This window comes from Gymnoscopelus braueri (genome assembly GCF_963280865.1).
Source record: "Gymnoscopelus braueri genome assembly, chromosome: 3".
Classification (NCBI taxonomy): Eukaryota; Metazoa; Chordata; class Actinopteri; order Myctophiformes; family Myctophidae; genus Gymnoscopelus; species Gymnoscopelus braueri.
The window spans coordinates 6,661,758-6,674,102 of record NC_137612.1 but is presented as its reverse complement, the minus strand read 5'-3'; positions in this window follow the sequence as shown (position 1 = coordinate 6,674,102).

Sequence of the window (12,345 nt, the reverse complement as noted above, 5' to 3'; positions counted from 1 at the left end):
GAGGTTTGTAAGCTGTATTCTTGTGTTGTCTCGTTTCTTATCAGTCAATGGATAGTGCTTATTACCAAAGTTGAATCCAAATGTTGTGTGTAATGTCTGTCCTCGAACTTTACAGGCTGCTGTTCCAGTTGGGGCAGTGACCAACACATATGGGTATTCAGGGTTGTCCCCAGCTTTGTGTAGAATATAATGAAGCCATTGTTTCAGGATGTTGATTACAGTAGATTTGCCACAGCCTGCTCCACCATTCACCATTAGTAGTGGAGCTTTCGGTAGAGGGTTTTTGTCTTTAAATGACTTAACAATATCTCTTGCATATCTTATGCCTTTTTCTACAACCTTCCTCTGATAAAAGTCAAGGTTTCTTGTATTTCTCCACAGAACATCTTTTGTTTCTATTTCAATCGGTCGAAATGTTCTTTCCAATTGATTGTCTTCCTTTAGTAGTTCATGATTGTTAGGATCAAGATGAGAGAAATTAGGGTAAGGTAAAGGACCATTCAGATTGCAGTCAAGAATTTCTTGTTCTCCTGTTGGATTTAACATATTTTCCATTTCTTGTTTTCGTGTAGACTCGTTTATTACCAGTCTTACTTCTTCCATGCTCTGTAGGTGTTCCATGACATACTTTTTAACCATCATTATTTCTTGCTGTAGGTTTTTGTATTTTCCTTTTTTTTCATTCTCATCACAAATACTATCAATTGTTGCAAGATGTTTGTCAATATCTTCTTCTTGACGATATGGTTTATATAGGAGTAATTCTGAGAACCAATATGATTGTGTGTCTTTGCTTTTATTAAATTTTGACATTCTCATAACACGGGGTTTGGTCCTCTTTTTCATGAATGGTGCTTCACCTGGATGTAGTTGTCTAAGTTTAAAAAATTGTGGAAGGGGTTTATGAGATATTCCTTCATGAAAAGTAATGAAGAAATGTAGTTTGTCTTTACAATTAGCATGTGATGGAGGAATTCCTTCAGGATGCCATGTTCTTGCTGTGTCAGTCCAAGCAGGAGAGTACATTTTGGCAAATTGGGCTAAGCAAATGTCTTCCATATGTGTTGGTCTTCTTTCATATTTAGTGACAATGTCATATTTCTCTACATATTGTCCTTCTCTTCCTGAAATCCTAATTTTGGTAGTATCATTGTACTGTTGATTATCATCAACTCTAAGGAGAAATTTGCTTCTTTCTTCTCTACGATTTGTTGGAACGAATACTGTAGTGATATTTGAGTCTCTAAAGTGGAAATCTGGGAAGATTTTATAGACTGCTTCTGCTTCTCCCATCTGTCGGTGTGATATGAAGGTATTCATGAGTGTTAACATCCTTTCTTTCAAATTACTGGAATCTTTTTCTTTTAAGGCATCAAGAAGAATCTTCATTGTACCAGTATCATCCTTTGTGTAGTATTCAGAAATATAGGTTATGACGGCATGGAAGTCTAGTGTAACTTGCAGATCTGTGTTGCCATTCCAGGCTTCAGCCCATTCAGGATTGTAGGAATTGACAAATATTTCATCTATGTCCCTGGCCATAATGAGAGAATAGCCTACCTTATTGATTTTCAAATTTGTTTCATTCAGACCTGCCTGTTTTAGGACTTCCTTAATCCTCTTCTCTCTATTTGCTTCATATTCATCTTTGTTATTTGGATTAATGATTGGGAATTTCTGAAGGATGTTGGATATTATGTCATTGTTCAGTAGTATTTCCTTTACTGTTTCTAGTAACTTCTCATATTTTTTTTCGTTTGATGCATCTGCTTTCAATGTATCACTTACTAGTTTGTATGGTGAAGATAATAAAGTAATCCATACAGGGAACTTTGGAAAGAAGAATCTACAAGTTGTATTGTATTTTCTACAAGCTTTTGTGTGCTTGTGACAATTAACTTCTTTTACTATTTGACACACCTTTTTACCTACAATAGCAGGACTGAGACTAACAGAAGTAAAAGTGTTAGCAAAGTTAATGACGGCTCTTTCTTCATAGTCTTCTAAGTCAGTTTGGGTTTGGAATTTCTTGAAAGCTGTATTGAGACCAAAGAACTGAAAAGTCTTGAGAAGGTTATTTGACTCCAAATTAAATAAATGCAGTTTATCGAGGAATGGAAGCAAATTGTTTTTAGTATCTTCATCTACTATATCCTTTTTAACAATGACAGTATTAAGAACTTCTTTAATTATTCTTCGTACATCCACAGTTTTCTTCTTGGTAACCAAATTATCAATGTCATGAATGTTTCTTCCATCATACATTTTTAGTTCCATTTTGTTCATATCCACCCAGAGAACTCCATGATTGTGACCGGCTCCTCTACCTTGGAATTCCAATTTGGTTGAGTAGTATTCCACGGACATTGGATTGTGAGAATTCAGTATAATGTCTTGAATGAAGGTGTGCACTCTGTGTTTGTAATTTCTTGTAGCAGTTACAACATTCTTTCTGAGAATTTCATGGATTGACTGAGCTTCTTCTGTTTTCAGATATTCTTTTAAAGAAAGAGAACATTTACCTCCGTTGAAAATAACTTTTGTTATTTCTTCTTCATTTTCTTCTCGTAAATAATTATCTATGGTTATGTTTTGCAAGACATATTCAATCTTCAAATTCTTTTCTCTTAAAATGCAAGTGATATTTTCTTCCCAACGCATGTCCGCACAGCTGACAGTGAAGAAGAAATGGAATGGACCAAGGTTGTCCAATCTTGCCATCATTTCATGTTTACCTTTTTTGTGGTAACTTGGAGTATTAGAGATATTGTCAAACACAGAAAAAGCATTTTCAAGTTGGTATATAGTTTCTCCTGCTGTTGATGTGGACTTTTTTCCTCTCATGAATGAAACATTAATATTTCTTTGAAGCTGTTTCTTTTCAATATAGGCCAGTGCTGCAAAAAGGTAGCTGGGATCATCTCTGAATCTTGAATCTATGTTTCTCAGTCTTTGAATGAAATAGTATTGATCAGTGAGGTTGGCTTGTCTTGGATAGTGTAGGTTGAATTTTCCATCAGGATGCTTCATTGGAAAAGCCATGGAATCCCAATCTTTACTGTGAAGGATATTTTCTGGAATTTTTCCTTCACCAGGTGCAAATGTAATTACATGAGATCCTATATGTTTTTTTTCATCATGAAATGCTTCCGGGAATCTTGGTGTTGCACAAACTGATTGGTCATAATCAATTTAAAATTTTCTGATTGGGTCATTTTGCCTGTATTCTACTTCCTCTTTTTCATCATCATTTTCTACATTATCAGTGTCTGTTGTAATGTCATCAACAATAACATCAGCAATTTCATCTTCATTTACATATAGCAGTTGTGAACCTGTTGGATCTATATGTTTACACTCTTCTTTAAAGGTTAATGGATCTGTGTAGAATTGATAGTGAGGATTTCCAGTGTCTTTTAGAAATTGCATTGCTTTGAATAGCTGCTCAGGATTTATAGTTGTGTAGTGAACATAATTTTTGTATATCTTTTTACGTTTCAACTTAACATCAATGGTAGTTATTCCTGCCTGAGATGGAGTTCTGGGAAGACTGTGCAGAGTGTTCATTACATCATTATCTTCTATGGGAATATTAATAAGTCTGTCTCGTGTAGCTGGCATTAATGAAGTGGGAAGTCTAAATATCTTTTGAAACAAAATCTTTTTGGCAATAAGATTGTTTGCTAATTCTGTCAGCTGCAAATGTTTGGGTACAGAGGTTACTTTTAAACCATTAGCTGCAGACATAGGTGGCATTTCTCCCTTTGTAAGATATCTCTTACAGGTGTCACAAACATACCAGTTTAAAATAGAATCAATGTAAACACTGAACTTTGGATCCTTCAATTTGCTTTCAAATATTTCTTCAAATAATCTCTTATTTTTGTCATTGCATACTTTCTCAATAGTGTTCAGGACATTGTCATCAATAATGGAAACTCCTTTGTCAAACATCATTTGTTCACACGAGCAACATGGAAATATTGGACCATATTTGACAGTGGTTTTGAAGTTTTTTAGCCTCTGTTGTTGTGTAAGTCCTTTTGCCAAATCACCACTTCTAGGAAGACTCTTACTTTTCTCAAACATCTTCCTTTTACCGATTATCTTGGCTACTGTGTTCTCAGAAATCTTAACTGCAGCGGCAATTATTTTGTAATTCTGGCCAGATCTGTGTTTTGCCACAATTCTATCTTTGAACTCTTCCGGAATACCTTTTGATCTTACCATTATCATTTTATCCTTTTCCTTTTTTGGGTTCTTCTTTACGTTTCCCATCAATTCTCGTCTCAAATCATTCTTGCTTTTCTCAAACATCTTCCATTTACCGATTATCTTGGCTACTGTGTGCCAGGAAATCTTAACTGCAGCGGCAATTACTTTGTAAGTTTGGCCAGATCTGTGCTTTGCCACAATTCTGTCTTTCATCTTTTCTAGAATACGCTTTGATCTTTTATCCTTTTGCTTTTCCTTTTTTGGGTTCTTCTTTACGTTTCTCACCAAGTCTCGTCTCTTGCATGAAATTCTTCTGTAACCTTGGACAAATCTATGCTTTGTTACAATTCCATCTTTAACTTTTTCTAATATATGCTTTGATCTTAAAGAGCCACTTCTAAGAAGACTTTCTATCTTCTTCGCAATATCGGTTTTCCCTTTTCTCATTTCAGCCATAGTGATCTTTGACTATTAATAGTCAGTAATATACTAGTGTTACATCACAGTGGTTTTAGATTAGTTTCGTCATATGTATCACTAGCCAATCACAACATGTGTCTTGCTAGCTAATCACAATACTGAATGGAGTCGATCAATCATATACAAAGTAAAGATAAATACATTTATTGAAACACTCTTTATGATGGACAAACCCATAACTTGAAAAAAACCAATTTATGTTTTTTTTCAAGTTATGGTTGCTTATATAGGTCTATGCACATGTGTAAGGATAAGGATAATTCCTTTTAACAGGTCGTTCATGAAAGTCCTTGCGGTCTTGTTTCCAATGAGAACCTGTGAGCAATTGGGGTTAAGAGTCTTGCTCAGGGACAAATTTCATATCATCGGCACATATGCTGGGATAGCCTGGAATCGAACCTGGGGCAACCAGGGCCAGCTGGTTCCCTAGGCGGGCTCACTAACCACTCAGCTATGGCCGCGTCATGTAACACTGGCCAATCACAGTCCTGAATAGATTGTGATTGGCCAATCACAGTGCAGGATAATTCTACAAATTTCCTGGGCCCGGATCACAGCGCAGGAAAATGTACATTTTTCCAAATCTCACTTATAGGGGCGGTTTCATTATTGGCCAGTGTTACATGACACATGTGCATAGTCCTATATAAGCAACCATAACTTGAAAAAAACAAATTTATGGTTTTTTTCAAGTTATGGTTGCTTATATAGGACTATGCACATGTGTCATGTAACACTGGCCAATCACAGTCCTGAATAGATTGTGATTGGCCAATCACAGTGCAGGATAATTCTACAAATTTCCTGGGCCCGGATCACAGCGCAGGAAAATGTACATTTTTCCAAATCTCACTTATAGGGGCGGTTTCACCGCCCAAAAACAGTTGTGGGGGGATTTTTCTATAGTTAGTTACAAATTGCACTCTTTTATGGCTATTTAAAGAAAATAGGACAGGCTGACAGAAAATGGGGAGGCGTGTTTTTCTTTGGTTGACCTTTTTGATCACTCTTTTGGCCATTTTGTCACCGGAGAGGTTTGCCTCCAAGATGGAACCCAGGTAGGTAATTTCCTCCTTTCTTGTGATAACATAATCACCTGCTTTGATCGTGAAACTCTCAGCCTTGCTAAGGTTAGAACTGGACCCAAAGAGGATGGATTCAGTTTTACCCAGGTGTAATGATAGTTTGTTGTCGGAGAGCCAGATACGGATCTTGTTGAGTTCAGAGCTAAGAGTTTTCTCAACCTGCAGCCTGTCCCTGTCCGAGACCAGCAGAGCAGAGTCATCTGCGAACAGACATTACAGTCATTTAGCAGATGCTTTTATCCAAAGCGACTCTGTCCTCTACCCTGAGCCATCCCACCCTAGCATAATGAGCATAGAGCAGTCTTCAACAGGGGGTTCGGGATCCCTAGGGGGTCCTCAGAGTTAGCCTACTTCAGGGGGGCCTCCAAATCTTTGTGTGATACATTTTTCGAAAATAGCAGATCTACAAGCTCACAACGCCTCGCAGCGCGACCTTGTAGATCTGCTAATTTCAGAGCGCAACACCCGAGCGCAACCAAACATAAAATGACTTGTCTTTTAGTTCTACTGGATCTCTTCTCCGCTAGTCCCTCACTAACATTTTAGTCTGGTTTTTATTTGTTGACGAAATTGTCAGTATATTAGTCATAGTTTTAGTCATCGTTGCTTAGTTTTTATTTAGTTTTCGTCAGTGAAAAAGTTCGGTTATGTTATGTTATTGTGTCCTTCTCTGACCCCAAACGGTTCACGTGCTGTTCTACAGAAGCAGGATGCAGTCACTAAGGAAGAGTGTTCACAAAATCAAAAGTGACCACACTGACACTGCACATTTACAATTGCGCAAAAGACAATTATAAAGACAGATATTATGAAACAACCAGTCATAACATGACGATATTTGGGATGTGCTGTAGATTTTAACACTGCAATTCTGTGTTGTTAATTTAGAGATTCAAGAACACAGAACTGTGAAGTATTCAGGGGACACTAGAAGAACTCGGTAGTATTGTACAGTACAGTAATTATTGTTATTATTATTAACTTTCCAGGAGAGAAAGTAGTTGCTATTAGCTTGGAATCCCCGTTGATCATGTCATTGGTAGGCAGGTTTCTAAACTGCCGACCAATTAGACAATTAGAGAGAATAGGCAGAAAATTGTGCCATCGCGTCCATTAATGAGGATTAATGAGGATTATTAATTATATGAGGATAAGATTGAAAACGGGTGAAGTGCTCCTTTAATGATCATAATACACAATACAATACCCCCAACAAAGTGTATTGCACTTCGAATTGCCGTTGTGTATGAAATGTGCCATGTAGATCGGTTTAAGTGGTTTAAATGTCTGAAATAGGCAAAACAAATAATACATTAATTTTCACCACAACACTGATGACTGCCAATGAAGCTATCTAGCTATTAAATCTATGAAAAGTTTTAATCTGCAGAACAATTTTATACAATATGTATAGTGGGGGGGTCCCTGCTTCATCTCTCTCTCAGCTAAGGGGTCCTTGGCCTGAAAAACGTTGAAGACCCCTGGCATAGAGCATAGAGCATTTTCAGGTGGGTTTGGCAATGTCATACATTCAGGAGAGAAAACCCATTCCAATTTTGTCTGTTTTTTTTGTTTAATCACTTCCGATTTAACTGTTGTGAGCTTGACGATCTGCTATTTTCGGCAAAAGTTCGCCCACCGGATAGAGACATTGGTTCATGTGGTTAAGGGCCGTCCACACCAGGCATTATATACTGTAACTATAACTATAAAGATAATGTTTTACAAAATTGTTCTAATTCAAGTGGATGGTAGAGACCACAACTATAACGATGACAGCACAGTGGTGGATGATACAGTTATAGTTATAATGCTTGGTGTGGATGGCTGGGCAGCTGTGATGATGTCATCACAGCTGCCTGGTTATGTGCTCTGTGAAAGTGAAGTTTACCACCTGTCATGGCTGATATTCATATATCAGCAATATCAGCAATCACAATGCCACAATCACAATGTCGTGATGCGACGCATTGTGAGCTTGTAGATCTGCTATTTTTAAATGATTTTTTTTTATACATTTGAAAACTTGACATTCTACATAATGAGTACTTTCTACTTGTGGTACTTTAAGTACATTTTGATACCAATACTTTTGTATGTTTACTCAAGTACATTTTCAATTCTGGACTTTTACTTAGAATATTTCTACATTGCAGTATTGATACTTTTACTTAGGTAAAAAAGAGAGTTGTTTTCCCCACCACTGACCATACCAAAATGATGATGGTGGTCAGTGTTAATGAGATATCCAATTTTTCCCCAAATTAGGACGTTTAATTTCATTGGTCACCACTAGATGGAGCACCTGCCGTGTTAGGAGGATCACTTGTGAACTGTTGTGAGATGAATATTGACACCTGAATTAGAATATGTCATGTATTGACCTTCCCTCATGTTAACTGATTCTGAACTTGAAATTTGTTAAAGTGCTATCGGCAGCAATAGAAAAACCCAATTAAATAAGCCACATACTGTACAAAGAAAATCACATTTTAATAGATACATAAACATTTTACAGTCTTTATATTGCATCATGAAATTAGAGTTAACAGCCACCAGGCTAAAATAGAACTCTACCTGGACCATTTGAGTCTTCAAATGAGTGGATAAACATAATAAATAAATAAAAAACATGCTAAACTCTGCTGCTTACCAGTGGTGGAAAGTAACTAAGTACATTTACTTAAGTACTGTATTTAAGTACAATTTTGAGGTATTTTTTACTTTACTGGAGTATTTCCAGTTTTCAGTACTTTTACTTCTACTCCACTACATCTCAGAAGCAAATATTGTAGTTTTTACTTCACTACAATTCTTTGAAAACTTTAGTTACTTTTTAGACTTTGATTATTATCGCAAAACACACAAACCACTTCAGCCCAATATACATTTCGGCCATTTGAAAATAGCAGATCTCACAATGCGTCGCGATGCGACGCATTGTGAGCTTGTAGATCGGCTATTTTCAAAATATTTGTTATACATTTTTAACTTGTGAAATGGGACCTTATGCCCAATGAGTACTTTCACTTTTGTACTTCAAGTATATTTTGATACCAATACTTTTGTACTTTTACTCAGGTACATTTTTAATTCCGGACTTTCACTTGTAACAGAGTATGTCCACATTGCAGTATTGATACTTTTACTATAAGTAAAACATGTGAGTACTTTCTCCACCACTGCTGTGCTTACACAAGTATATTGTCAGGATAGTTCTACAGTTGAATCTTTCTTTGAAAGTACATTAAGGAAGTCATTAACTACGACTGTTCTGTGATCATCAATCTGTCTGAACTCTTAGTGGTCACATGGTCACACATGGTCACTGGTCAAATCCCTCCAGCCAGCCCAGCAGTGTGTCCAGCTCCCCCAAAGCCTTGCTGGCCGCCTGTTCTATGTCTATCTGCTCAGAGAGAGAGAGAGAGAGAGAGAGAGAGAGAGAGAGAGAGAGAGAGAGAGAGAGAGAGAGAGAGAGAGAGAGAGAGAGAGAGAGAGAGAGAGAGAGAGGTTAGTTTGCTGAAAGTAACAAAGTACATTTACTCAAGTATGTACTTAAGTACAGTAGATCGGCTATTTTCAATCTACAAGCTTGTAGATTTTCAATCTACTGTACAATCTTGTAGATTATAGATTTACAAATGTAGATCAGCTATTTTCAAAGGATTTTTTTAAACATTTTGTGCAATTGAAAACTTGTGAAATGGGACCTTCTGCATAATGAGTACTTTTACTTTTGGTACTTTAAGTATATTTTGATGCCAATACTTTTGTACTTTTACTCAAGTAAATTTTTAATCCATCAATATACTTCATTATTTCCATAACCAGCTCCTCAGCACCATCTACAGGTCAGAATATGGACTGTTGATGTGGATGTCATATTTATAAGCATACCTTCAGATACTCAGCATGCAGGGAGTCCATTGACCTCTGGGTTTCTTCTCCACAGTGGCAGTGCTGCACAGCAGAACAAAATGAGTTCATTACAACAATCATAATGTTAAATACATTTTATTACTGAATAACTAATTGTTTGTGCATGTGCGTGTGTGTGTGTGTGCACATCTGTCTGTCTATCTGTCTGTCTGCCTGCCTGCGTGCGTGCGTGCGTGTGTGGGGTGATGTAGGCTATGATGTGTGTGTCGTTATTTAAATGGATTCAGGTTGGATTAGCCATTCAGGAGTTAGTTTTAAGGTTGAGAATAGTGATTTTGAGTTTAGAGTTGGGATTAAAATTAGCTGTTGTTGCAGCATGTTAAATAAAAAATTATGTGATTACTTTTTTCTTACAAGTATAATGTTGATGTCTTGAAAAGAGTTGGACAAATGTGTGTGTGTGTGTGTGTGTGTGTGTGTGTGTGTGTGTGTGTGTGTGTGTGTGTGTGTGTGTGTGTGTCTATACTTACACATAGTTTAAGGTCTTTTCTGATGACGAGGAAAGAGTTAGCCAGTGCGCTAGCGGAGCGCTTGTGGTGTGTTTTAGTTAGGCGATGGCTGCTGAACACTCTCTCAATGTAGAAACGTAGCAGGAGGCGCAGGTAGCAACACACCTCCCCCTCCTGACAGGGACGGGTCAAAAGGTCAGACATGACATGACTGCTAACTTACATGAATGCTCACAAACCCAAATATACACCCGCTGCGCACACACACACACACACACACACACACACACACACACACACACACACACACACACACACACACACACGCACAATCAGAATGGGCAAACACAGCTGTGCTCACCTGTATATCCTTCATCAGAGGCCTGTTCAGAAGTCTCACTGCCATCTCAGTGTCTCCAACGAGCTGCAGGTTAAAACACACCCACAGGGTTATGTTTCAACACAATGACAACACCCACAGGGTTATGTTTCAACACAATGACAACACCCACAGGGTTATGTTTCAACACAATGACAACACCCACGGGGTTAGACAGAGGAAGTGGTGTTTGTGCAAAGCATGGTGCCTTTGCTTTTGGATTATCGTGTATTTTGTCGTGATTTTTAATATTGATTTATATGCCTGGTATTGTAGAGGGCAAATTTATTTTAAGTGTGTGTGTGTGTGTGTGTGTGCGCGCATGTGTACCCTGGAAACCATGCAGACAAATCGGCCACGGCAAAAAAAAAAGAGCCCTGCAGATTGGTCTGGCACTCATCGGTTTGAATTACATTTCGCTCACCCCAGAGTTGTGGATGACCAATCAGAGCCCACTATTCAAAGTGTTTTGTTTTTTTGCTGTGATGCTTGAATTTGAGTGACTAATAAGTTTGTAACCGCCCCTTGGAAAGGTATCTTCTACACAGAAGTTCCAGACTACTATCTATGCAAGGGATAATTGACGGACAGCCGGTCATTGTTGAGAAATAAAACCCAACAGGGTGATTAGGCACCGACGCGTAGTGGAGGTACCATAATCACCGCGAAGTGATTAATGCAGTTATTACACGGCTACTTAATCAATTAATTAATAAATTGACCCAAAAGTACCAACAAAACGAAGTATTCCCTTGCTTACAGTAATTAAAGTATTCCATAAGTGTTGCGCTGGGCGGACACAGTCATGCATTGTCTATTTCTCGCTTCAAATGTTTTCAAAAACATTCTCGAGAGCAACGTTTAGGTGTAAATGACATGGTGTGTTTGTTTACATGGCTGTCATGTTAGATTATACAGTACAGCATAAAATTCAAGCAGTGCAGCAGGTGCTCTTTGATTAGACAGAGGTCTGTTATTGAGCTCATCGGTCATTATCCAGAAATAACACACAGGCTGAATTCAGTGATTGACCAATCAGAATCAAGCATTCAACCAAGCCGTGTAGTAAAGCAGTGATATTAGTCTGGCCATGCCAGGCTAGCGCACGTGACGTGTGCATGTCTGTTTCTGTGTGTGTGTGCATGTGTGTGTGTGTGTGTGTGTGTGTGCGTGCGTGTGTGTGTGTGTGTGTGTGTGGGCATGTGGATGTTTGATGAAACTCACAGCGCTCTCTCGTATTTCTGTGTAGTATCTTCGTAGTTCATGTGTGTGAACACTGACGGTGCAGCTGCCCACGCTCATTCTGCGGCCCTCAGCCACTCCACACAGGTAGACCAACAGGCTGAGCAGCAGACACAGAGAGAGGCCAGACATCGCTTTGTTCTGCATGGTAATCTGCTTGAGAGAATGAAAGAGACACTTTTAAATACAATCAAGAGTGTACAAATGTAACCAAATGGATAGCTACAAATAGATACATTAACACTGAGTATTTTAGTATTTTTCTCCACTGTTATCTACACTGTTAATACATAAAATAAAAATGATCATATTTTATGGCACGTTTTATTTTCAACAACATATGATGTTGAAAATAAAACGTGCCATAAAATATGATCATTTTTTTCATCAATTCCTAAAAATCTGACTTTTTTTTTACATATGTAAAAAAAAGTCAGATTTTTAGGAATTGATGAAAAAAGGTTGTAAATTAAAGCTGACTGTGTCAGCATTTCCTGTCCAAAAAAAATGCATGCAGTTGAAAAGATGCACCGCTAGCTAACCGGATAGTGCGTCG